Raw genomic sequence first — 26,070 nt, 5'->3', positions numbered from 1 at the left:
ACAGAATGGAAATGGAATGGAGTTGGTGCCGGGGGAGGGGTCGGGTCACACAGTCTGTTTAGAGCAGGGACAGGAGCAAAACCCAGTTTCCCAACTCGTTGTACATAATCCTCTCTCTGCATTTAGCCTATAGCACATACAAAGCCTGCCAAGACCAGCTCAGCAGGATGGGGCTGAAGAACGGGTGCTGTGAAACTTAAGGAAAAAAGTTAACATAAAACAAGACACAGAGTCATTTATCTTAAGTAAAGGTGGGAACCGGGGGACTCAAGGTCTCAAGGACCAAGAGCACTGCCTCAAGAAACCACACTGCTTTTATTGTGCTCTTGAGGATGACTGTCAAGTGAGGAGGGGGTTGTAGGTGCAGGATATAGGTTTTTTAAAGTTATTTTAAAAGTCACATAGGAGTTCCCGTCATGGCGCAGTGGTTGGCGAATCCGACTGGGAGCCATGGGGTTGCGGGTTCGATCCCTGCCCTTGCTCAGTGGATTGACGATCCGGCGTTGCCGTGGGCTGTGGTGTGGCTGGGATCCCGCGTTGCTGTGGCTCTGGCGTAGGCTGGCGGCTGCAGCTCCGATTGGACCCCTGGCCTGGGAACCTCTGCGTGCCGCGGGAGCGGCCCAAGAAATGGCAAAAAGGCACACACACACAAAAAAAGTCACACAGCCGGTTGCTGATTAAGCTTTTATTCTGACCTTTAGGCATTTAACAATCATTAGCATTTGAGGAAGCTTGGCTGTCAGCTATCTATGTATAGCATCTAGAGAATGACCATTGTGCTTCTGCAGACAGCATGCCTAGGTTTGCACCTTGCTAATGCATATCCTGCTAATGACCCCTCATAAACCCCTTGGAGCTATGAGGCTCCTCTTTCTTTTGTTCTTAAGAGGACGTATCATGCTGTGCAAACAGCGTGCCAACCTGCACAGGTCCAGCGTGCCTAGACCAACGCATTAGGTCCTCATTCAGCTGACCCTATGAATAACTTATGCCTTTAGGTCTTTGTTCTTAAGCTTAAGTCATTCACCAGCACTGTGACTGTTTTCCAAGCAGGAAGATGGAGTAAAGTAAAGCAGGACAAGATGGAGTTTTCAGCAAAGAGGCCAAGAAAATGTTGTAGAAACATGTCTCGCGACAAAAGCCAAACCATGAGACTTGTTTAGAAGGGATTTTACCCTCATGAGAATCAAGAATATGCTTTGCATTTGGGATTTTGTGTGCATCAGCATCTTGTCTCCTGCTCTACTACCTGTTGGGAAGCAGGATAAATAGCATGGGTGGGACTTCGGCATTCTTGCTCTGGTCTCAGTCCTGCCACTAATGGGCAAGCCATTTCCCACTGTTCTTAGAGAACAGTGAATTTGTAGCATTAGAGGACGAATGGTGGAAAATAAGGCTGGAAAGAAGGGCTGCAACCCAATCAAGGAGAGCTGGGAGTGTCCAGATGAGCAAAGCTTTCCTAGGAAGGCAGCGGAGAGCCTCTGGGCATCTTTGAGCAAGAGATGACCTGATTGGCCACAGCTGAGCCCCCGGGAACTCTTGGTTAATTAATCTGGGTAGAGAAGTAGTCTTTTCACAAGAGGTTGTAACCTTACCCACCTGCTGGCAGGCTAATGTCCCAGTATCTCTGCCTCTCAGGTAATAGCCACCTTCCCTAAGGACTCTCATTTCGCAACCTCAAGTTTCCCAGAGGGAGAGATTGAGCAAAGCAAAGTGACTCAGGTGAGTCATTGGCATAGTGGCTGGAATCTCCATCAAGAGCTTTGATGAATAAATCTGCCCAGAGAGGCCCGTCCTTGGCAGAATTTGTCATGAGGCTCCAGGGATCTCACCCATTTTGTGCTGTGGATCCTGGGCTTTCAGGAGGGGCAGTGAGTAGAGCCAGGGATAGGCCCCCACAGGACCGTTTCTTTACCCAGCCCTGACTGCAGGGGGGAGAAATCATGGTTCCTGCAGCAGAGCTCAGTCTTAAGTGAGAATGCTGCATCAGCTCTTGATGCTTCCGCTACCAGTCTGGGTCTTTTTTTTTTTTTGCTTTTGCTTTTTAGGGCTGCACTTGCTGCATATGGAAGTTCCCAGGCTACGGGTTGACTCCAGAGCTGAAGCCAGAGCTACAACTGCCAGCCACAGCCACAGCAACAGCAACACAGGATTCAAGCCGAGTCTGTGAACTACACCACAGCTCACGGCAACACCGGATCCTTAACTCACTGAGCAAGGCTAGGGATCGAACCCACAACTGGGCAGATTCGTTTCCGTTGCACCATGACGGAAACTCCCCAGTCTGGGCTTTTAAGGAGCTGTCATAAGGGAAAGGATCTTGGCAGTGAAGGGGAGGGCGTTCCTTCTGGAAGCTCCAAGGACGGAATCTCTTTCCCTGCTTTTTTCAGTGTGTAGTGGCCCACCTCTCTTTCTTGGCTTTTGGCCCCTTCCTCCATCTTCAAAGGACATCACGCCAGTCTCTGCTTCCATCATCACATTATCTTCTCAACTTCTCAACTTCTCATAAGGACTCTTGTGATCACACTGATGACCCACTAGCCAGATAATCCAGGATAATCTCTTTATCTCAAAATCTTTTTTTTTTCATTTTTTTTTCCTTGTAAATCTATTCTTTTTTTTTTTTTTTATTTTCCCACTGTACAGCAAGGGGGTCAGGTTATCCTTACGTGTATACATTGCAATTACAGTTTTACTCATGTCTGCAAAGTTTCTTTTGCCTTGTAAGGTAACACGGTCATTGATGCTTTGGAGATTGTCATGGCTATCTTTGGGGAGCCTTTTATTTAACCTGCTGCACCTGACACATAACACGCATTTGTAATCCCTACAATCAGCCTAGAACTAGAACTGGGATGGAATCATGGAATTATTCCAAGTTAGCGTGTGAGGTCTGGCTTACAGGATCTGTAACAGAGAATGAGACTGCACGTGGCATTTTCTGTTTCAAGAATCACACCAGCCTCATTGAAATTCCACATCTCACTGCCTTCTCCTGACACTGTATCATTTACAATGCTCCTGAAGCTAGAACAGTGACTCATTATTATTAGTTAATGAAGCATCTAAAGCCTAAACCCACAGTCAGTAGCTGGGATAAAGAATGAGGACAGAGCTGGACTGAAGGTAGGTCTGTGGCTGAGACGTAAACCCGCGGAGACAAAGGCCATGCTGTCCTCGTGGATTCATTTCACAACCGTTTACTGAGCACTTCGGGTGTTCCAGCAACTATGGGCATGGCAGGAATAAAACCCCCCGAGGATTCATAGGCAAGTGGGAGAGACAGACAGGTACGTGAATACACCAAGGCGCCCGCAACAGCTGCTCAGAAGGAGGTGGGTGTTGGGGAGCCTGAGGACAGTCTCTGTTGCACAGAATCCTGGGAGGCCTCTCAGAGGAGGGGACAGCTGACTTGGGTGCTGAAGGACGACTGGACATTCTGAGGTTGAAAAAAGGGAAGGGAAGGGGACTTTGAAAGGACAAACAGGTGCTAAGGGGAAAGGTGGAAAGGTGTGGTTTTTCACAGCAACCTGAATGAGATGCAGAGCTGTTTTCGAAGGAGAGGAGAATCTGGAAAGTTGGCCTTTAGGCTGCTGTGGTGGCAAGGGAATGACATTTAGCTGGTAATGGGAACTGGGCAGACACGGTGGGGGTCTGGCTTTGGGAATAAAGAGCCAAACCTCGGGGGGCTGCAAGTAAAGACCAAGGGCTGAAGGGGTGAAGACAGGCTTGGATTCAACTCTCAGCTCTACCCCTCAGTAGCTCCATGACGCTGGTGGGTTTCTTAACCCCTCTGGGCCTCAGTTTCCTCATCTGTGAAATGGGGAAAACCACCCCACCTCTGAGGATGGTTGTGCTGTGAAAGCCTTGTCTGTCTTGTTCTCTGCTGTATGCCCAACATCTGGCACATGTTTGTAAACTGAACAAATAATGTCTGGAAAAAAAATGCTTGGCAGTGTGTCTGAAGAATAATAAATGTTCAGGTAATGAGCTGATTATTAATTTTAGGGGGGAAAAAATCCAGTGATGACCTGGGCCTGCCCACATGTCTCTAGTATTCCTGATAGGTGCTCACCTCCTATGGGGTCATGGCAGCCTGGAACCACAGGAAAGAGCTCTGAATCTGGATTGGGGGAACACGGGGTTTTAGTTTCAGGCTTTTTTTTTTTTTTTAATAAATTTTCATTGGAGTATGGTTGACTTAGAAAAGTTGTGTTAGTTTCAGGTGTATAGCAAAGTAAATCAGTTATACATACACATATATGTATTACTTTTCAGATTCTTTTCCCACAGATTTTTGCACAATATTTAGATTTTCCTGTGCTATACAGTAGGTCCTCATTACCTATCTATTTTATTTTAGTTTATTTTATTTTTGTCTTTTTTAGGGTCGCACCCACAGCATATGGAAGTTCCCAGGCTAGGGGTTGAATTGGAGCTATAGCTGCCAGCCTACACCATAGCCACAGCAACGCAAGGATCCAAGCCTCAGCTAGAGTCCACGGGGCCCTGAGGGGTTGATATTTTGAAAGAAAGGACCTTGGCGGGAATCCTGTTAATCCTACTCTGTCTTTGGATTTTAACACACTGTCTTTAATTTTTGTGATTCCTCAAATAAGAGAAAGCAGTGCCTTCCCTTTAAATGTCTCAGGAGACTTCTTCCCTCACAGCACCAACAGGTGCATGTGACACAAGAAGAGGGTGTCTCCTGGGGCTGCACAGAGGGAGACTTGTCACCTCTCAGAGACCATTGTGCCACATAATTAATGTGCTTCTTCTCCATCTCTCTTCACTGTCTGTCTCTCCCTCTCTCTCTCTCTCTCTCTCTCTCTCTCTCTCACACACACACACCTCCACTAGCTGTGCATAGCTTCAATTCTAAACCAGAATGAGGAGTTTCCATTGTGGCTCAGTGGGTAAAGACCCTGACTAGTATCCATGAGCATGCAGGTTCAATCCCTGGCCTCTCTCAGGTGGGTTAAGTATCCAGTATTGCTGCAAGATATGGCTTGGATCTGGTGTCGCCATGGCATAGGCTGGCACCTGCAGCTCTGATCCCACTTCTAGCCTGAGAACTTCCATATGCCACAAATGCAGCCCTAAAAACAAACAAACAAAAAAAACCCAGAAAAAAAAAAAGAAAAACCAGTAATATCCTGGGGAAGTGTTCAGGCTCCAAGTGACAGGCCCAGAGCAGGCATCCCAGCCCTGCCGTGTCCTAGCTAGGCAACCTGGGAGAGTTCCTCGACTTTCTGAGAGCTTGAGGGTCCTCATCTGTAAGAGGGGAAAACACGAGTACCTTCATGATAAAGTGGCCAGTGAAGATTAAATGAAATAAGAAAATAAAGCACCGAGCACATGTGAGTGCTCTTTAAATAGAAGTCACTGATGTTATTGCTGTGTCATTGTGTCATTATTATGACCTCCATGAAGAGAGAGCTCTGTGAAGACAAGGTCCTGTCTGCCTTGTTTACCTCTCTGTCCCCATCACGTGGGACAGTGTTTGGCATATGGTCAGTGCTCAGTAAATATTTAGAAAATCAAGCAATGGTCATACTTCTCAGAATCCTGGTTATTATCCGTCCATGTGATTCAAGAGCCCTCCTCTGGCTCCCACGGCACCTGGACACAGAATTACCACAAGATTGCCAGGGGGAATGGAGAGGGTGTGGGATGGATAGGGAGTTTGGGGTTGGTAGATGCCAACTATTACATTTAGAATGGATGGGCAATGAGGTCCTGCTGTATGGCATAGGGAACTATATACCTAGTCTGTTGAGATAGAACCTGATAGAAGCAATATGAGGGAAAAATATATATATATATATATATATATATATATGACTGGGTCCCTTTGCTGTGCAGCAGAAATAGTACAACATTGTAAATCAACTATAATTTTTAAAAATAAAAGAAATTATCACAAGAACTTCCTATGTGCCGGGCACCAAGCTAAGGGTCTTCACCTACACTGATATTCTTGCCTCTGCTCCCCCTCATTTTGTGAATTCCTTCAGGAGAAGGACTAGGGGTTCTAAACCCAGAGTAAGTGCTCAACAAGCATTCTCTGAAAAAGTGGATAATTGAGCAGCCCATTTTACATGTGGGGAGATGCAACCCCAGACGGTTTAACACACTCATCCAGAGCTGGAGCGGAGTCCTGGTCCCCAGACGGCCAGACCACCACTGTGCTGCTCCCCATCACTCGGTGTAGATGGGTCCATTGACACCCACCAATAGAGGGCTTTTAGCCAGAGGAGCAGAGAAGTGGGTGCCCCTGCCTCAATTCCACAGACACCTGCCTGAATGAGTGGGAGGTTACCTATGTCACTGTGATGTGTTTTTCCTTAAAGCAGGGCTCCCACACAGGTAGTCTTTGAAATGTCAGTTTTAATTAAAATCCTAATTCTAATAAACACACTATAGATTAAACCCAGCCAGAGCAGCTTCCTGCTGGGTGAATGTCTCATACGCTTCAGTAGACAAAACTGTCTCTGAGAAAAGGACTTGTTTGGGATCATCCAGGCCATCAGGAAGCCTAACTCCAGAGCAGGACTGTGGCCATGACCTGAGACATCAATGACTCCAGGCTTCCAAAAACAGCCCAGAGTGAAGACACTAGATGCCAGTCCCACATCAGCTGCCAGTATGGAGTTGACGCCCAGCTAAAAGGAATCAGAGCTCCATCAGCATTTGAAGGGATCTGGAAGTCATCCAGCCCTTCTTACCTTACAGATGGGGAGACTGAGTCCTTGAGGGAGAAATGGACAGAGTCCTCTTAGTAGCAAGAGCCCTACCTCCCAGCTCAGTGCCTTCTTCACTTATTACCCAGGTTTTGCCGGCTGGTAGCTCTGCAACCTTGACTGAATCCATTTCCTTCTGAGCTTCAAGTTCCTTATCCATAAAATCGAAGGGATTGAACTAACAGTGGTCTCAGCCTTGTCTGCACATCAGAATCATTTAGGGAGATTTTAAAAGTCTCAGTTTCTAGCTCTCCTGAGACCAGTTTTTTTTTTTTTTTTTTTTTTTTTTTTTTTTTTTTTTTGCTTTTTAGGGGCTGCACCCACAGCATATGGAGGTTCTCAGGCTAGGGGTCAAATCGGAGCTGTAGCCACTGGCCTGTGCCACAGCAATGCCAGATGTGAGCTGCGTCTGCGACCTACACCACAGCTCAAGGCAACGCTGGATCCTTAATCCACTGAGCAAGGTCAGGGATTGAACCTGCTTCCTCATGAGTCGTTTCTGCTGAGCCACGATGGTGACTCCAAGACCAATTCATCAGAGCCTCTGGCATGGGACTTGGACATGAGTGGTTTATGACTCTTCAGGTGATGCCAATGTGTGTCCAGGATTAAGAACTAGCAGACTAGATAATCACCAAGTCTCTCTTTTGCTCTAACATTTTATATAGAGTTCCTCTGCCAGAAATCCTCTGTGCATCACACACTCCCATGCTCCCTCCACACACCTACCCCACCATTGATTTGAGCAATCACTTCTCATACTTCAAGTCCCAGTTTAATATGCCTTCATTAGACAGTGAGGGATCACCTGGGTTCTCAGCTTCTTATAGCCGGAACTGTGCACTTCTCCGTAATTACATTTTGTGGCTGTAAACTGAGCCACAGCTGAGACCAGACTCTAAGACTGTCTCTAATTACCCTCATGTCCTAAACCTTCCTGCAGGTGTAATCTCCAGCCCAGCTCTTGAGTGTGGGCAGAAGCTATGACTTGCTTCTAACCTGTTCAGCGTGGCAAAAGTGATGGGATGTCAATTCTATAACTAAGTTACATAAAGCCGTTATGTCTGTCATGCTAAGAAACTCCCTCTCTTGCTGGCTTTGATGAAGTAATGGCTGTGTTGAGGAGGGGCCCATGGCAGGGAACTGAGGGTAACCTCCAGCCAACAACTAGCTAGGAACTATGGCTCTAAGGCTTAGCCTGCAAGGACCTGAGGTCTGCTAACAACTTGAAAATGGATTCTTTTTCTTTTTTTCTTGGTTTTTTTTTTTTTTTTAGGGCTATACCCATGGCATATGGAAATTTCCAGGCTAGGGGTCAGATCAGAATCGGAGCTATAGCTGCTGGCCTATGCCACAGTCACAGCAACACTGGTTCCTTAACCCACTGGGTTAGTCCAGGGACCGAACCTGCTTCCTCTTAGATACTAGTCAGGTTTGTTACCCCTGCGCCACGATGGAACTCCAGAAATGGATAGCTAGTCATACCTTCAGATGAGATCCCATCCCTGGTTGACATCTTGATTGCAACCTTGTAGATGACCCAGCTAAGCCGTACCTGGATTCTTAACCCCCAGAAACTCTGATATCACAAATGTTTATTCTTTTAAGCTGCTGAGTTTGTGGTAGTATTGCTACATGGCAGTAGATAATGTCTACACTGAGCCTCCCTCATCCAACCACTGTACCTTTGGTGTCTAGCATAGTGAGTGCATGGCACATCGTAGATATTCACCAAGCGAATTAATTAACTACTCAGAATAATGACATTAAGTCCTTTGACTCCGACATTTCCCCGACCCTTTTTCCCTTCTTCCTCCTAGTGACAAGCTAATAGCTCAAAAGTCCATGTCGGTGCATCACACAAGGGCCGTATTCTCAAACCTTTCACTCTTAGTCAGGAATGTGGGAAGCACACACTGTTATAAGATGATAACCATGATCCAGCCTTGATGAAATCAACCTGTGGTTAAATAACTGTTTGCTGAGTGTAAATTGTTATTGTTATTGATGGGCCATTTTCTTACCTGATAAATGCAGTGCAGCACTCCAGGCAAGGGAGCAATCACAGCTCTATTGATCCATAAACATTCCAAAGATGCAGAGGATGCCATTGGCCACTGTGGCTTGGCCTTTGGATGACACTGGCCCTCAGTTACAGCCACACTGGGACTCTCCCACAAGGTCCTGGCTGTTAGGCCTGCTCAGGTCAGTCACTCAAAGCAGACTGCTGCCTAGCATTTACTGCTGCTTTTTGTGGTCTGAACAGCAAGAGAAACGTGTGAGAGGAAACAAGCAAAGAGCACACCTATTTTCCCTGCTAAGGCTGAGGCCAATCTCATGCTGCTCTGGCCAGTCTCCCTGTGGCTTTGGCTGGACTCTGCAGGCTCAGGACCAGCTCTGTGGGGTTGTCAGACTTTCCAGGGTTCCTTGGTGGAGCACCCATAGAGAGGGAGACAGCATCACTGGCAGGGACCTCAGTGATGATTTCAGAGCAGTGTGTCAAGAACACTGCTGACATTCTCTTTTGTTTTTAATGATTTTTATTTTTTCCATTATAGCTGTTTTACAGTGGTTTGTCAACTTTCTACTGTACAGCAAAGTGACCCAGTCACACACTTATGTATATATATGTATATATACACATTCTTTTTCTCACATCATCATGCTCCATCACAAGTGACTGGATTTAGTTCCTAGTGCTATACAGCAGGATCTCATTGCTTATCCACTCCAAATGCAAGAGTTTGCATCTGTTAACCCCAGATTCCCAGTCCATCCCACTCCCTCGCCCTCCGCCTTGGCAACCACAAGGCTGTTCTCCAACTGACTGGCATTCTGATACAATTCCAGTAGATGGAATGTAACTGGGTCTTGAGAGTTAGCTGAAGGACGTGCTCCCTGGAGATGGCTGAAAGCAGGTTGCAGGTCCCCAGGGATAGGGTAGAGGGACTTTCTTAGAAAAGATTTGGGGTGATGCTGGGAAGACAGTGAGTGGGCAGAGTTCTGGGCAGAGAGGGCTGCTGGGCCTCTTTCCTCACCCTCCCTGTGCTGCCCCAGGCTGTCTCTTTCTCCCTGAGTCTCAGTTCCTCACCTGCCTCTCATTATGCCTCAGGACTCATCAGTGAGATTGGCTCATTTCTGTTTGACAGATGAGGAAACTGGGCTTTAAAAAGAGATATCATACTTTGTTCCATGTCCCACAACACACAGAGAAAGGACACTGTGTGTCTCTCTGTGGCTGACATCTAACTTAAAACTCCTGGCTTCTGTTGCTGAAACTTGGCCTCTGTCCACTTGTGCTGAGTAGAAATGCAGACTTTTGGGAGGAGAAAAGAAATGTCTATATTACTTTGCCAGGCAAAGGGGATTATAGCAGGTTAACACCTTCAAGACTCTCTTGGGAGAGACTAGGAGTTGGTTTATGGTTTGGGAGTGGAAAATAGGGCCATAGATAAGGATCAGGGGAGATGCAAGCTTGTATCCTTCTACAGAGTTGGTGTTTAGTGGCCCCAGGACTGGTTCTGGTGGTTCTTCTTTCCAGAATGAAGTATACTTTATATTTGTTGGAGTTTTAGTTCTGCAAAAGAACTCAAAAATATTGTCATGTATATTCCTTGAGAAGGAACCGGGACCCTGCCCCAAGGCTGCGCTGTTTTTTTGTTTTGTTTTTGCGCTGTTGTTTTTTGACTGCTCCTCCCTTGTGTCTGCATTCTCTCCCTTCCCTGATTAGCAACTGTTTGAACCTGCCCTTTGGAGCTCAGAGAAGGTCATGGAGGCTGAATGAGACCTATTTCCTACGGACAAGAAATGGGGGAGAAAGGCTTTTATACCCAGGAGCCCCCACAGAACCCTGCTTAGTTTTGGTTCTCTCATCCTGTGAAATAAGACTGGTTCCCTACTATCAGGGTGTAGGTTCTAGAAATGCAAAGGAATGAGGACTGGGGAGGCAATCGCCTGCTTTTATATGTAAGCCACCTTGCCTTGGTGAAGCCACTGACACGTGCAGAAAGCAAAGAGGGTAAAGCAGGTCTTTTCTCCCTCCTCCAGGCCTGATGCTTCCTTCCAGTGCCCTCCTGTTGTTGGTGTCTCAAAGGAAAAAGGTGCTGGTGGAGAGGAAAGTGGCTTGCAGGGTCCCAGCCTTAGCATCACAAAGCAGAGGTTAGAATGAGGTGATCCTTTAGTAATCAGCACAGGTGGGATTACCAAAAGGTCAAGGTAGTGGTTACCTTAAAGAAGGAGGCAGGGGGGTATGTCGGGGAGGAACCATTTGGGGTGGAGAAGAGCTTCTTTGAAGGGTGCAGGCAATATTTTATTTCTTAACGGGGTTGGTGGTTCTGTGGGTATTTATAACCACCCACTATGCTGTATACCTATGTTCTTGTACTTTGCCGCCTGAAAGTGCTATAGAATTTTTGTATGAATACCTGGGGGAGGAGAAGAGTGTTGCTTTAGCCTGGCAGGTCAGAGACACCACCCTGAGGAGGGGATATTTGAACCCAGCTTGAATAGTCAGAGGGATTGGTCATTGCCAGAGCCATGCACAGCCTTCCAGGCAGAGGATGCTGGGGTACCTGGACCTTATGAATGCAAGCCTGGTGGCTGTGTGCAGAGTGTCTTGGAGGGGCCAGGGGGGGTGGGGTGGGCGGGGGGGGGCAGCAAGAGGCTAGCTGCTATGGAAATTGTGGGCAGCAAGCAGAGGAGGGTGTGGCTTTGGGGGTGACCCAGGGGGTCAGGTGCAGATGAGGCAAAGCACCAGAGATGGAGCAGCTCTCACGCGTTGGAGAACCAAGGAGATGCACCTTGCTGCTTGGAACACACCCTTCATCAGCCCCAGCCTCCTGGAAAAGGCCTCTATGTGAAACTGACAACCGATGGCCTGAACCTAGCCAGAATACAGACTGGGACTTGAACTCACGTGTCAGGACTCGAACCCAGCCTAAAGCCAGATTGGGACTTGAACCCATGGTTCCAGATTTTAGAATCACTCACCTGGTGTCTGAGGTTCAGGTTCTTCATGCCTCAGCACAGAAGGAATTCAGCGAAAGACAAAATGATAGGCAAGAAATGGATTTCTTAAGATAGGACGCTTGTAAGAGACGCAAGTGGGCAGGCAAGGAGGCTCTGCCCCCTCCCCCCTCCCCCCATCCGGTGGGCTACAGTTTTACCATCCAAAGGAGTGGATGTCCAAAAAGACCAAGTCTTCCTCTTTCTTGGAGCAGTAGCTCCTCTTTAGTATCTGATAAGGTGTATATTCAAATCCGCAGTAGGGTCGTTCTCAAACTCCTGCCCTTGGGCTGAATCTGAATGCAAGCCTCATCCCATCCTCCACCCAACAACTTGAGGCAATTGTTACACCTCCACTAGTGGAGCAAGCCTGCCTTGTTCTGAAGGCTTTCCTGTGCTATTTATTAACTTACAGTGCTCTCCCAAAGTCCCCTAAGTTTCCCTCTTTATCTGTGGTCCCTTATTGGGACTTCTACAGCTACCTGTGCCTGCTCCATCCCTATCATCAGTGCTGAGAGGTGATTCTGGGACAGAGAAGTCAGAAGATGGACTGACTCCAGAGAGAGTCCCTGAGGTTTCTGAACCAATTCCAGTCTGCATTCCTGGAGCTGGCAGAGGCTTCCGGAAAGAACAGCAAGGTCTGGTCTCACACTGTCTGGTTTCTCTCTTTCCTTCCAAATTTCCTTCCTCTCGCCTTTCCTTTCTTAGTGATGCCTTACTCTTCCATCTTTCTGCCCTTCCTCTCACACATTAACTTAACACACCTTCAGACATAACCCCCTTTTATATAAACATACACACCCACATGTCCACCTCCTACACACACACAAACTGAAATATACATAACATATGCAGGTTCACTCATACACATCTCAGATTTCTTCTTCTAATATATCCAGAGCACTATAAATTTCAGCCTTCCAGCTTATCGACTCTGTATGTCTCAGCAACCCCATTTTACTGGTGAAGAACTGGAGGCTCAGAGAGGTTGAAAAATGTCTTTGAGGTCATAGAGTTGGGAAATAACTGACTCTGCTCCAGCTGCACTCTGCTATCATAATACCTGCAAATAAACACACACACACACACACACACACACACACACACACAGATGCCTACTGCAAACACATCCACAAACTCTATATTCCTACCCACACGGGCACCGATATGCAGGTCCAAACACAGAAAGGAAATTCACTGACATGTTGCCAGTGAGTCTAAGGCAGGATCTGTCTTTCTGAAAATTTTCTAGCTTGCTTTTAGCCAAGGCTTGTACATGACAGCTTCTCAGAGGCACCCAGATGACCTGGTTCAATAGATTTTGCCTTAACAGTTAGAAAGCAAAAGGTAGAGAGGAACATTTGTGTTGCGTGTTTGATTTTTGCTACCCTTTCTGCCTTGTTTCACAGTCACCCTTCATTCTCACAGTCACCCTGTAGGTAGTCATGGAAGAAAGGATTGTATACTTTTCATAGGTGGGGAGATGGGGAATCAGAGTGTTCAAGGGTAACCCAGATGCCTCCAGCTCCCTAATTGTCAGGGGTCTCACTTCCCCTTCAATGCTCATATAACTAGAGGCCAATCTCCATTCTACCTTGCTGTCAGAAAGTCCACTGCACATCTTCCCAAGTGATATTATGGATACCCAGCGGAATACTTAAAGTTCTAGCTGTATCTCCTGGCTGTCCCATGTCACATCCTACCTTGAGCAGTTCTTTCCTCTGCCAGACATCTCTGCCTGCCTCGTAACCTTTACTTGGGATTTCTGATTTTCTCCTTTATAAAGCAAGGACACCAGCCTTCCCTTAATTCTCAAAGCATATCTCTTTGGATAGTTTTTGGCTACAGGTAGTAGAAGACCCAACTCCAATAGGCTTAAAAGGAACATTTTACTCGTTTTATAACCAGAAGTTCCAAAGTAGGGTAGTTCCAGGGTGAGTTAATACAGTGGCTCAGCAATATGATCAAGGGCCCAGGTTTTTCCTGTGTTTCCCATCTGCCATCCTCATGCACTTTGGGCTCGTTCCAAAGCAAACCGTGTTTTCCCCTGGAGCACAAGTTGGCTGACACTATTCCAGGCATCACTGGTAGAAACAACATCCAGCAAAAGAGCAGTCTTTTCTTCCTGTGTGTCTCTCTATGTCGTTGGACAGAATTTTGTCACATGAGGAAATTTTTCGGCGTGACTAATATGTTCGTGATTTGATTATGATGGTTTCACAATTGTATGCATGTGTCCAAACCTAACAAATTGCACACTATAAATGTGAGCAATTCGGAGTTCCCATCGTGGCACAGTGGTTAACGAATCCGACTAGGAACCATGAGGTTGCGGGTTCAGTCCCTGCCCTTGCTCAGTGGGTTAACGATCCGGCGTTGCTGTGAGCTGCGATGTGGGTCGCAGACGCGGCTCGGATTCTGCGTTGCTATGGCTCTGGCGTAGGCCAGTGGCTACAGCTCCGATTCAACCCCTAGCCTGGGAACCTCCATATGCCGCGGGAGCGGCCCGAAGAAATAGCAAAAAGACAAAAAAAATAAATAAATAAATAAAAATAAAAATAAATGTGAGCAATTTAGTGTATGACAGTTATACTTCAGTCAAGCTATTTTGAAACTACCTATAGGGAGTTCCCTTTGTGGCACAGCAGAAACAAATCTGACTAGTATCCATGAGGATGCAGGTTTGATCTCTGGCCTTGCTTAGTGGGTCAGGGATCCTGTGTTGCTGTGAGCTGTGGTGTAGGTCACAGATGAGGTTTAGATCCCATGTTACTGTGGCTGTGGTGTAGGCCAGCAGCTGTAGCTCTGATTTGACCCCTCGCCTGAGAATCTCTGTATGCTGCAGGTGCAGCCCTAAAAAGCAAAAAAAAATCTACTTAGGTAGTATAGTAATAAGTACATATTGCAGTGAACTGAATGTTTATGTTCCCCTACAATTTATATGTTGGGATTCTAACCCCAATGTAATGGTGCTTAGAGGTGAAATCTTTGAGGGGTAGTTAAGTCATCCTGAGGGTGGAGCCCTCATGAATGGGATCGGTGCCCTTATAAGAAGAGACCAGAGAGGCAGCTGGGTCTTTCTGCTGTGTGACGGTACAGTGAGAAAAGGGCAATCTGCAGCCCAGAAGAGGACTCTCATCAGAACTCAAACATGCTGACACCCTCATCTCACACTTTGAGTCTCTAAACTGTGAGAAATAAATTTCTGTTGTTTATAAGCCACTCAGTCTATGCTGTTTGTTTATAAGCCACTCGGTTTTAGCTGAACTGAGATGTACATCCTCCTGGTAAAAGTTAAGACATAACATATAAAGCTAAAATATCCTTTTCCACTATCCCCAGTCCTAGGTATTGGATTGGAATGTATCTTTCCAGATCTTTTTCTATGTATTTATAAACATGATGGTATCCATCAAATCTGTATTGTAGTGCTTATTTTTTGTTGTTACTGTTTTTACACAAAAGTCACATTGTATGATTATGTAGCAACTTGTTTTTTTGAACGCAGTACTTCCTGGGGCTCTTTCTTAATTAGTGTTTAGATGTTCACTTCATTGTTAACTTGCAAGGTACAAGTATGTCATCGTTTATTCAGACATCTCTCTCTGATGGACTTTAGTTTGTACCCAACTTTTCACCATTTCAAACAATCCTACAGCAGGCATCCTTGGACTCACCTCTTTGTGGAGTCCCATGGCAGTAGAGTGTGTACAATCTGAATTGCCCTCCAAAGTGGCTGCACTCACCGGTAGTGGTTGCAGTACCCATTTCCCCATTGCCTTACCAACACTTGATTTTTTTTTTCTCCTTTTTTTTTTCTTTTTCTTTTTCTTTTAGGGCTGCACCTGCAGCGTATGGAGGTTCCTAAGCTAGGGGTCAAATCAAAGCTATGGCTACCCGCCTACACCACAGCCACAGCAACAAGGGATCCAAGCTGCACCTGCGGCCTACACTACAGGCCATGGCAACGCAGATCCTTAACCCACTGAGCAAGGCCAGGGATTGAACCTGTGTCCTCATGGATACTAGTCAGATTTATTTCCGCTGAGCCATGACGGGAACTTCAGAACCATATTCCTGATGTCACTCTGAGGAAATTCTACTTTCCAGAAAGAAGGAACTAACATGTTCTAAGACTCTTAACAGTTTCTGGGTAAACATACTGGGCTAGCTGGGTACTTAATTTCCATGAGGTCCCTTAAACTTCACAGCAACCTTGGGAAGTATTATTGTCCCCATTTTATAGACAAGGAATTAAGTTCAGAAAGACTTAGTAATTTTCCCAAGGTCACACAGCTACCTATGGTCCCCTATCCCAGCTCTGTTGGGTTCCAAAGCCTGTGCTCTGTTCATTGCTTGCCTAGAAATGAGGACGTCCTAGTTTGCAGGACACCCTAAGAGAGAAAGACCACAGATGGTCAGTGCCTTCTGTCCACAGACGCTCAGAGGATCTGCTCACATTGGTTCCCAACTCTTATACCTGCTCCACTTCTGGAGGTCTCAGGAAGGGGCACATATTTCACGGGCCATATGTGTTATTTTATCTTACCTGGCATGGAGTAGCTTATTTGATTCCATCTTAGAGAATTTTTTTCCTGAAAATGTGGACTGGAGGAGAGATGGACTGGGGGTATGAAAGAGAATGATAAGTTTTGCCTCTGATCATCCCTGCCGCTTCCATCTTCTGGGACTAATGTGGAAGAAGAAACAGAAAACTGGCTTGAATGGCTGAGTTATAATCATTTATTCAATTTCTTGAGCTTTTTTCCTAACTGAGAAATTTGAAAAACAAAACAAAACAGTATATACCAAATAATGAAGTATCCACCATCTGAAATGATCACTCAAAAAAATATTTGTCAAATTGATTTAAAATAAAATAAGTGGGAGTTCCCTTTGTGGAGCAGCAGCAAAGAATCCAACTAGTATCTGTGAGGATGTGGGTTCAATCCCTGGCCTCGCTTAGCAGGTCAGGGATCCTGCGTTGCCGTGAGATGAAGTGTAGGTCACAGAAGCGGCTGGATCCCATGTTGCTGTGGCTGTGGTGTAGGTCAGTAGCTGTAGCTCCAGTTCGACCCCTAGCCTGGGAACTTCCATATGCTGCAGGTGTGGCCCTAAAAAGCAAATAAAATAAAAACTAAACTAAACTAAATTAACTAACTAAATAAACAAACAACATATTGTTCATTTAAAGACAAAACCTCCTTTGGTTCTCCATCCCCGATTTTGCTTCCTTCCCGTCTCATCCCCCAGCAATTTCATCAGAAATTTGGACCATTTCTGCCAAATCCATTTAATATTTTTAACCAGTAAGTATGTGCTAAATACATGTATCATGAACAGATAAAAAAAACTGAGTTTATATAAGTGTCTTTTACTGTACCTTTTATTCTGCTCCCTGCTTTTTTTCTCTTTATGCTATACCACCGAGAGCTCTTTAAAAGTTAAGAATCATGTCTTATTTAATCACTGCATCCCTGGTGGCCTTGTACATCCTGGATACTCAATAAATCAGGAGGGAGGAAGGGAGGGAAGGAAGGAAGGATTTCCCTGCTTCTGAGAACTGTTCATGTCCCATTACAGCGGGCAGATCCTCCAATCTTTAATCTGCTCACCATCCTGTTCTGCCGGGGGTCCCAGGCGTGGCTTTGAAAAGTTCCAGGCAACAGAGCGGCCTCACGTGCCCAGCTCCAGTGCAGCCCAAACCTCAGTGGTCGTAAATCAGCCAGCCAAGGCTGAAGCCTGCATTGCTCTGATCTCTCAAAAACCCTCAAGGATTTGGGGAATTAGCTGCCAGTTCAAACACTTGTCTTCCCTCCTTTCCTTCTCCTCCATCGCCTCTGTCAACACCGGAGGGCCTTTCGGGATGAATGTCTCTGCCTCACTGAATATCTTTCGCGGTCGGTCTCTGATTCAGAATTAGGCCTCTGTCTTCTTTCCTTCAGCCCCTATCTTTGCCTTCCCACCCTTCCTCCTCAGTCCCCCGAGTTTAGCTGCAGCCATCGATCTCTCCGTTACTGCTGTTCTTTTCCTCTCGCTTTTAAGAATGCTTTTTATGGTGGCTTCGAGCACAAACAGCTGTTGGAGCTTGTTTGAGAAAAACCTCGGGGAGCAGATGCTCTGAAAGTCTTTCAGATTCTTCTTTCCTCTGCACTCTGAAGTGGACGGGAGAAGAAATTCGTTTATTCATTAACCTGTTAAATATTTCTTGAGCTTCTCTTACATGTCAGTCACTGAGGTGGATGCTGGAATAATCTGCAATAGGTAAAACAGCCCTTATAGAGTTTACAGTCTAATGGGGGAGGTAGATATAAATCCAGTAGTCGGAGTTCCCGTCGTGGCTCAGTGGTTAACGAATCCGACTAGGAACCATGAGGTTGCAGGTTTGATCCCTGGCCTCCCTCAGTGTGTTAAGGATCCAGCGTTGCTGTGGCTCTGGCGTAGGCCGGTGGTTATAGTTCTGATTAGACCCCTATCCTGGGAACCTCCGTATGCCTTGGGTGCAGCTCTAGAAAAAACCTAAATAAATAAATAAATAAGTAAATCCAATAGTCACTTAAACATACAAACATTTTATAATAAATAGTGGACCAGTTTGAAAAAATGGTCCATAGTGTTCTAACAGTAGTTCATGTCTACCAAGTATTTCTTATCTAACTACCACTATTGTAAACATTTCACACACAGTTACCTTAACAGAAACTTTCACAGTCCTATTTTACATTTGATGAAACTGAGAACAGAAGGGTTAAAACAGCTTGCTCATGGGCACACAACTTGTGAAGGGAAGGATCAAGATTTAAACATAACACAGGGTTTGGGGTGCAAGAGGAGAAAAGCCTTCCCAAAGCCTCAGTTTCCTCCTATACAGGAAGAGAATTTTCTTTCCCAAGAGACAGAGAGAGTAGGAGGCAGAAAAGGACTGGAGTCCAGTCTCCTGAATCCCCATGCTAATCAGGTCCAAGGTCAAATTGGCTGGAATGTGAAGGTTCACTTGGGTACTAAAGTATTAAGCCCCATGGGATTCCCAGAAAAATACAGAGGAGAGTGGGGTGGGGAAATGGTAGGGAATGGACACGCCCTGCTAAGATGGGCAGGTCAGGGCTTGAGCTTCTGACCCTGGGCTGCACTTGAGGACTGTAAGCTCCTAGAAGGAAGGGCTGTGTTATCATCTCCCTTGCATCCCCAGTGCTTAACAAAGTGCCTGGTGCATAGTAGGTACTTAATTGTTACTTATTGAAAAAAAAAGTTGAATTAAATGCAAATGAATTACATAAAAAAGGACAGATGGAAGCTACGTGTTTTTCCAAGCTAGGAGTTTATGATGCTGATAACTTCATTTCTTTCTACCCTCAGTAATACCAGCCAGCAGTGCCGAGGTATTCTGCCACCTATCTGGGTCAGTTTGTATCCTTTCTTCTCAATCTGCATATCCCAAGTGTGTCCTGCTGTTTCATAAAACTCCCTTTTTATTTTTTTTAACCATTTTTTGCTGATTCAATTAAGAGCTGAGTTTGATCTAAAACCCTCACCTCTTAAGTCCCTTTTGATAAAACAGTCCCCAGAGCATCTGTCTCTTTGAAGGCTCTTTATGAGTTTTGGAGCTGAATAAAATGCCGACCACTTTCAGGATAATTGCATTGGAGCAGACACATTGTTCCTGGAATCTGTTTCCCAATCTGAGTAAACAGCTTGGTCCTTTCTACGCTCTTGTAATATGCATTGCTGTCTTCATTTTTCTCTCTGTCTGGAGTGCTGCCTGTGGGTTATTTAATCGCTGGACCAGGGAATAGGGAAGGATTTGTTTGGGAAAACATCTTCCATAGGACATTTGGCTATGAGGGGGCCTTTGGCTGGGGGGCTGCTCTCAGCTGATGCTGAGTCACATTCAGTGACTCTCTCTACCCCATAAAGAGGATGGGGAAGCCAAGACCTGCTCAGCAACCTTATGAAAGAGTAAAGAACTGTATGTACTCACCAACTCAAGAGCCGTTGGGCTGAATGTATAAAAGTAATGCCTGCTGTCTGTCTTTCTGATAGGTGACGTGTTAGATAAGGACACATGCATGGGAATCGTCATAATTTAAGTGGCACAGTCAGATCTGGAACCTATATCCCAGCTCTGCCACTTAAATTAGCTCTGTGACCCCGGACATGTAACTTAAACTCTGGTGGCCCCAGTTTTCTCATCTGTGTAATGAGAATAATAATAGTATTATCTCACTCAAATGGTTATTGTGAGGCTATAATCAGATAATACTTTTAGGGTCTGCAGTAAGTGCCTGACAGACGATAATGATGACTTTCTCATTCATGCTTTCAATTGATCATATTTTCCTAGTAGAGAACCTGCCTCAGAACCATGTTCTTCTTTTTCTTTTCTTTTTTTTTTTTTTTTTTTCTTTTTAGGGCCACACCTGAGGCATAGGGAGGTTCCCAAGCTAGGGGTCGAATGGGAGCTGCAGCTGCTGGCCTATGCCACAACCATAGCAAAGCTGGATCCAAGCTGCATCTGCGACCTACACCACAACTCATGGCTTAACCGTGAGGATAAGGATATGGCTTAACACCATGTCCTTAACCCACTGAGCCAGGGATCGAACCCATATCCTCATGGACCCTAATCAAGTTCATTACTGCTGAGCCTCGATGGGAACTCCCCCTGTTCTTCTTTTTTAAAAAATGTATTTTATAAAGTATAGTTGATTGACAGTGTTACATTTAATTTCTACTGTACAGCTAAGTGATTTAGCTATACATATATATATATATATATATATATATATACACACACATTCTTTTTCATATTCTTTTCCATTATGGTTTATCATAGAACATTGAATATAGTTGAATATATATGAACCTTCTCCTGACTTCTTCAAACTGTATGCTCTTTCATTCTGGGTCATTCCAAAGTCATTTGGCTTATTCTCTGTGACTCCCAGGACAAGGAGGCAGAAGCTATAGGAAGACAGATTGGACTCAAAATAGGACTATTTATTTTTAATGGGTAGAAGTATCAAAAAATGACTGCCTCAGAAAAGGAGTGTGTTTCCTGTCCCTGGCGGCACACAAGCAGAGGCTGTCCAGCCACCTGGAGAGGATATTGCAAAAAGAAAGGAGAAGTTAGACTTGGTGGCCTTCCAATTCTGAGAGTCTTAAGTTTCTCATAAGACCAGGAAGTGTCTATTTCTGCCAGCTCTCCACCCCCACACTCCTCGTTATTTTTCCCGGAAATCCCACGAGGCTTGAGAGTTTTATTTGCAGATCCAGCCCTCATACTCCAGCCTATTTGACTTAAGAACCTGATTTCTTTGAGATTCACGAGGCTGGATTTTAGTACTGTTTCTGTCTCCTATTCTCTTCATGATCTTAGGAAAGAAAACTGTAGTTTGTGCCTGCCTGGCATCACTTCCGCTTCTCTGCTAACAGTCCCTCCATTTCCTTTGGTGACCGTTCCTCCTCTACCCTCAGTCCATGAGGTTGTCTCATCTCTAGGTCAGTCCATGACCCAAGTGTAACCATGGTGTGTTCCAGCTCCCTGGTTGCAGTAATTGGCTCAGGAATGGGCATCTCATTCTGGTTGGCACAATCAGATTCCACCCTAAGATTTCTACCAGAATTGTTGAAAAAGAGATTATCTTCCCTTGGAGATTGCTAAGCTGGTACCATGTAAACCTAGATTTTCTGAGGTTTACCCCAGGGCAGATCCTGCCTGAAAATGAACTCAGCACAGGGGAGAGCAAAGCTAGGAGGCAGCGCGAACAAATCCTGATGACATCATTCGAATGCCTGGATCCAGTGGTACCTGACATTAGACCTACTTCTAGAGTTTTTTAATTATGCTAGCCAATAAATCAGGCTGTGTTTGGTTTTAAAATTTTGGTTACTGCATTTGTGTTTTGTTTGTTTCTCAGATAACAAGTTTGTTTCAGATCCAATCCAATTTGAATTGGATTTCTATTACCTGTAACCAAGATTTCCAGCAAACCGCTATCACAATGCACTGGACTGAGGATGGAGGATGTCCTATTAGAACGTGCGTCTGGAGTCCCTGTCATGGCGCAGCAGAAACAAATCAGACTAGGAACCATGAGGTTGTGGGTTCGATCCCTGACCTTACTCAGAGGGTTGAGGATCTGGTGTTGCCATGACCTGTGGTGTAGGTCACAGCCATGGCCCAGATCTGACGTGGCTGTGGTTGTGGCTGTGTCAGAGGCTGGCTGGTATAGCTCCTATTCTACCTTTAGCCTGGGAACCTCCATATGCCACAAGTGCGGCCTTAAAAAAAAAAGCAAAAAAAAAAAAACCCCAAAAAACAAAAAAAAACAATGTGCATTGGAGCTGCATGCACCTCTTTATCAAGGTATATACTGAGTAAAATCCTGGTAAAAACTGCTAATTATTGGAGTTCCTGTCATGGCTCAGTGGTTAACGAATCTGGCTAGAAACCATGAGGTTGCGGGTTTGATCCCTGGCCTTGCTCAGTGGGTTAAGGATCCAGTGTTGCCGTGGGCCGTGGTGTAGGTTGCACACGCAGCTCAGATCCCTCGTTGCTGTGGCTCTGGTGTAGGCCGGTGGCTACAGCTCCAGTTAGACCCCTAGCCTGGGAACCTCCATATGCCGCGGAGCGGCCCTAGAAAAGGCAAAAAGACAAAAACGAACAAACAAAAAAACTGCTAATTATTTAATGTGTCACTCTGTGCAGAAAACCATTAGGATCTTAATCAGGGCTATCAATGCCTTAACTAGAGCAAAATTTAGGACCCCTTCAGTCACTCTCGTAGTAATCTCTTATACTCCATGGCGTAACTCTAGTCTTGACCAGCATTTCCTGGAATTGCCCCCTCCCCCTCTTTTTAGTGAATGAAATTACCATTCATCCACCAAATATTGAAAGCACCTATTATGTGCCTAGTGTTATGACAAATTATGTTTGGAATACCATGATGTGTACGTTACTAAGAAGCTTACAGTAAAACCAAGAGAGCATTTATGGTGAACTTTTATAAAACCAATTCAATGTGTCTGGTATTTTACTAATTTTTTAAATTTAATTTTATTAGAGTACAGTTGACTTACAGTGTTGTATTAGTTTCAGATGTACAGCAAATGAATCAGTCATACATATAAATACAGCAGTTCTTTTTTCCTATATAGGTTATTACACACTATTGAGTAGATTCTCCTGTGCTATAAGGAGAGTCTCATTAATCCTGTATTTTACACAGTCGTGTGTGTGTATATGTTATTCCCATGCTCCCAATTCTTGCCTCCCCCCAACAGTTTCACCTGTGGTAACCATAAGATTGATTTTGAAATCTGTGAGCTTATTTCTGTTTATGAATAAGTTCTTTTGTATTATTTTGATGAAATTCCACATATAAGTGATATCATATGATATTTATCTCTCTATCTGACTTACTTCACTCGTATGATAATCTCTAGGTCCATTCACGTTGCTACAAATGGCATTATTTCATTCCTTTTTATGGCTGAATAATATTCCATTGTATATCGGTACCACATCTCCTTTATCCATTTTACTGTCGATGGACATTTAGGTTGCTATTGTAAATGCAATAAACATTGGGGTGATTTTTTTAACTCATAGTAATACTGTATTAGTTTCCTATTGCTGCAGTAACAAACTACCACAAACTTAGTGGTTTGAAACATACAATACAGTTCTGGATGTCAAAATCTGGAATGGGTTTATTGTTCTAAAATCAAGGTGTCAGCAGGGCTGTGGGGGCTCTGTGTGGAGCAGAGCTTCTGGCGGCTCTAGAAGAGAATCTCTTTCCTTGCCTTTTCTAGTTTCTTGACTCATGACCCCTTCCTCCATCTTCCAGGCCAGCAGCACATCATCTTCAAATACCTCTCCTTCTTTCTGACCCTAACATTCCTACCTTCCTCCTGGAAGAACCCTTGTCAGTACATGGACCGCTAGATAGTCCAGGATGGTGACCCCATGTCAAGATCCCTAACGTAATCACCTCTGCAAAGTCCCTTTTGTCACATAAGGCAACACATTCACATGTTTGAGGACTAGGATGTGGAATCTTTGGGCGGCCACTATTCTGCCTGCTACAAATACAAATACGAAGGTATTATTATTATTATCATCATCATCATTTTACAGAGAGAAAAAATTAAGTCTTAGAGAAGTTAAAGTTACCTTCCCGATAACCAATGGGAAACAGAGCCTTGACTCCTACCAGGGGGTCTGATCCAGAGCCTAAATGCTTATTCGCTGTTATTCTCCCTGCTAACCCAAACAATTGTGAATTTTAAAATTCACACAGACCTGGGCAGTTCAGGTAACTATCCTGTGGCTTCCTTTTGTCCTCTACAATGTAGAACTAATAGTTTTATGTTTAGGAACATTTGAGGTTATGCATGTGGTATTCTTTGCACCATGACTGGCACATAGTAGGTACTCAATATGTGGCCACCATTCCTAAAATCACTTTTCAAGGTGTAAAGATGGCAGGGGGCGGAAGAGACAGGTTTGGTGCCCTTGCATGGGGGGAGGGGAGTCCTGTCCAAGGAGGAATGCTCACCTTTGGCTCAGAGGTGTTGTATCTCCAAGTGTATTCACGGAGTTCAAGTGAAGGGAATGCTTTCTGCTGGCTTCTAGAACACAGGTGAGAAGACACCTAGCCAGGTTCAGACATCTAGGGAGCAAGCGTAGGACCAGACAAAGCTGGGGTGTAAGGATCTCATTGTGGACTGGTAGCCAGATGAGCAGATAGAGAAACCTATCTGCCCCAGCCTCCACTATCGTCTCATTTCCTTAACCACGGGCAAGTTAAGCAACCACAACCCCCAGCCTCCCAGAACTTGGCAGCTGGTGGTGCCCTCCGCCCTTGTCCCCCGCTGAGCTGGTTTGCTGCAGGGGTGTCTGACAACAGCAGGACAGCAGAATTTATCACTGTCCTAACTTGTCCATTTGTCTTGGCTCAGAGGGTCCTGCCGGGGCAGTTTCCAGGGGCTGCACTGAAGCGCACATGCGATCTTGACAGAGACACATGGCAATGATTACACGCGGCGTTAGGCACAGTCACTGCAGCGCAGCGGCTCCCGGTCCTCTCTGAACAGTCTCAGACTGACTCCACGGCCTCCTTGGCTTCCATCTCCTTTTCTAAATCCTGTGTGGGGATGGACAAGGGGGAGGAGATGGGAGGGGTACAAGAGGCTGGAGTCAGGGCCCTCCTTCCCAGAGGTTGAGGTGAGGTTCCCCCTGTTGGCACAGTTGAGTGGGGCATCCTGGAATGATCTTCCTCACCAGCTTCCCATCCTAAGCACAAATGCATCCTTTCTATTCTCAGGCATGAGACCTGAACCCAGATCACCCTGGGAAAGGGAGCAGGGTGACACAGTGTGAACGAATAACAGAGCACTTCCTGAGATGAAAAAGAAGATGGAAAAGGAGATGGAGTCTCAAGAGACTTTCATGGCCATAAACCCCGACTCCTGAGCTAAGGTTTGAGCCCTTGCCTATCTCTGTCAGGTATTTAACTGGCATTTTCCTGCACCCCTTCCTTGACAGTGGGCTCACTACTTCTGAGGGCAGCTGATTCGATTCTTGGGCAACTTTGACTCTTGGAAAAGTGCTTCAAATTGAACAGGAGTCTGTCTCTCAGTGGCTGCTCTTGGTCTGGCCTTTCAGTCCACTTTCCCAACCACACTGTTTCTCTAAGAGTTGCCTCTTGTCTGAGAATCAGCTGGGGAGCTCATTAAAATACAGATTCTTGGACCCAGCCCTGACCTGGTGAATCAGAATCTCTGAGGCAGGGACTTAGGAATCTGCATCAGTTTGTAAGATGAGGAGTTCCTGTTGCGGCTGAGCAGGTTAAGAACCCGACTAGTATCCATGGGGATGTAGGTTCAATCCCTGGCCTAGCTCATTGGGTTAAGGATCCGGCATTGCCGCAAGCTATGGCATAGGTCAAGGATGAGACATGCATCCGGCGTTGCTGTGGCTGTGGTGTAGGCTGGTGGCTGCAGCTCTGATTTAAACTCCAGCCCAGGAACTTCCCATGCTTCAGCTGTGGCTTAAAAAGAAGAAAAAAATTTTAAGATAAGTTTTGTGGGCCCCTGAAATGAGTTGGGAGGGTGCCCACACACAAAGAATGTCCAAAGGGAAAGCCAGGAACTCAGAGGACCAACTTCTCCAACTTGTCAAACTCTGCCAAGGGTGGGGCTGAGTGGGGAGGAAGCCACATTAAATAGGGATGAATTAATCCAGGAAATCACAGATAACAGCTAGCCTTACTAAGTACCCACCCTTACGAAAGGCTTTGCTAAATCCCTTGTGTGT

General features: G+C 45.5%; 1 protein-coding gene across 4 annotated transcripts in view; it reads left to right on the top strand.

The window, feature by feature from the left end:
• The window catches only part of GALNT10 (polypeptide N-acetylgalactosaminyltransferase 10), a 308,767-nt gene that overhangs the window by 23,487 nt on the left and 259,210 nt on the right, over nt 1–26,070 (top strand). The window contains exons 1-2 of one of the 4 annotated variants that reach the window (XM_021076944.1): nt 3,096–3,290; nt 25,079–25,233. The gene's annotated coding sequence lies outside the window, so the exon portion shown is untranslated. Of the gene's footprint in view, nt 1–3,095; nt 3,291–25,078; nt 25,261–26,070 lie in introns of those variants that run through there. The other 3 variants (XM_021076943.1, XM_021076946.1, XM_021076945.1) reach the window with 3 other exon arrangements.

Source organism: Sus scrofa, chromosome 16, assembly GCF_000003025.6.
Source record: "Sus scrofa isolate TJ Tabasco breed Duroc chromosome 16, Sscrofa11.1, whole genome shotgun sequence".
Taxonomy (NCBI): domain Eukaryota; kingdom Metazoa; phylum Chordata; class Mammalia; order Artiodactyla; family Suidae; genus Sus; species Sus scrofa.
The sequence above is the reverse complement of the archived record's forward strand: the minus strand, read 5'-3'. Positions and strand labels throughout refer to the sequence as shown.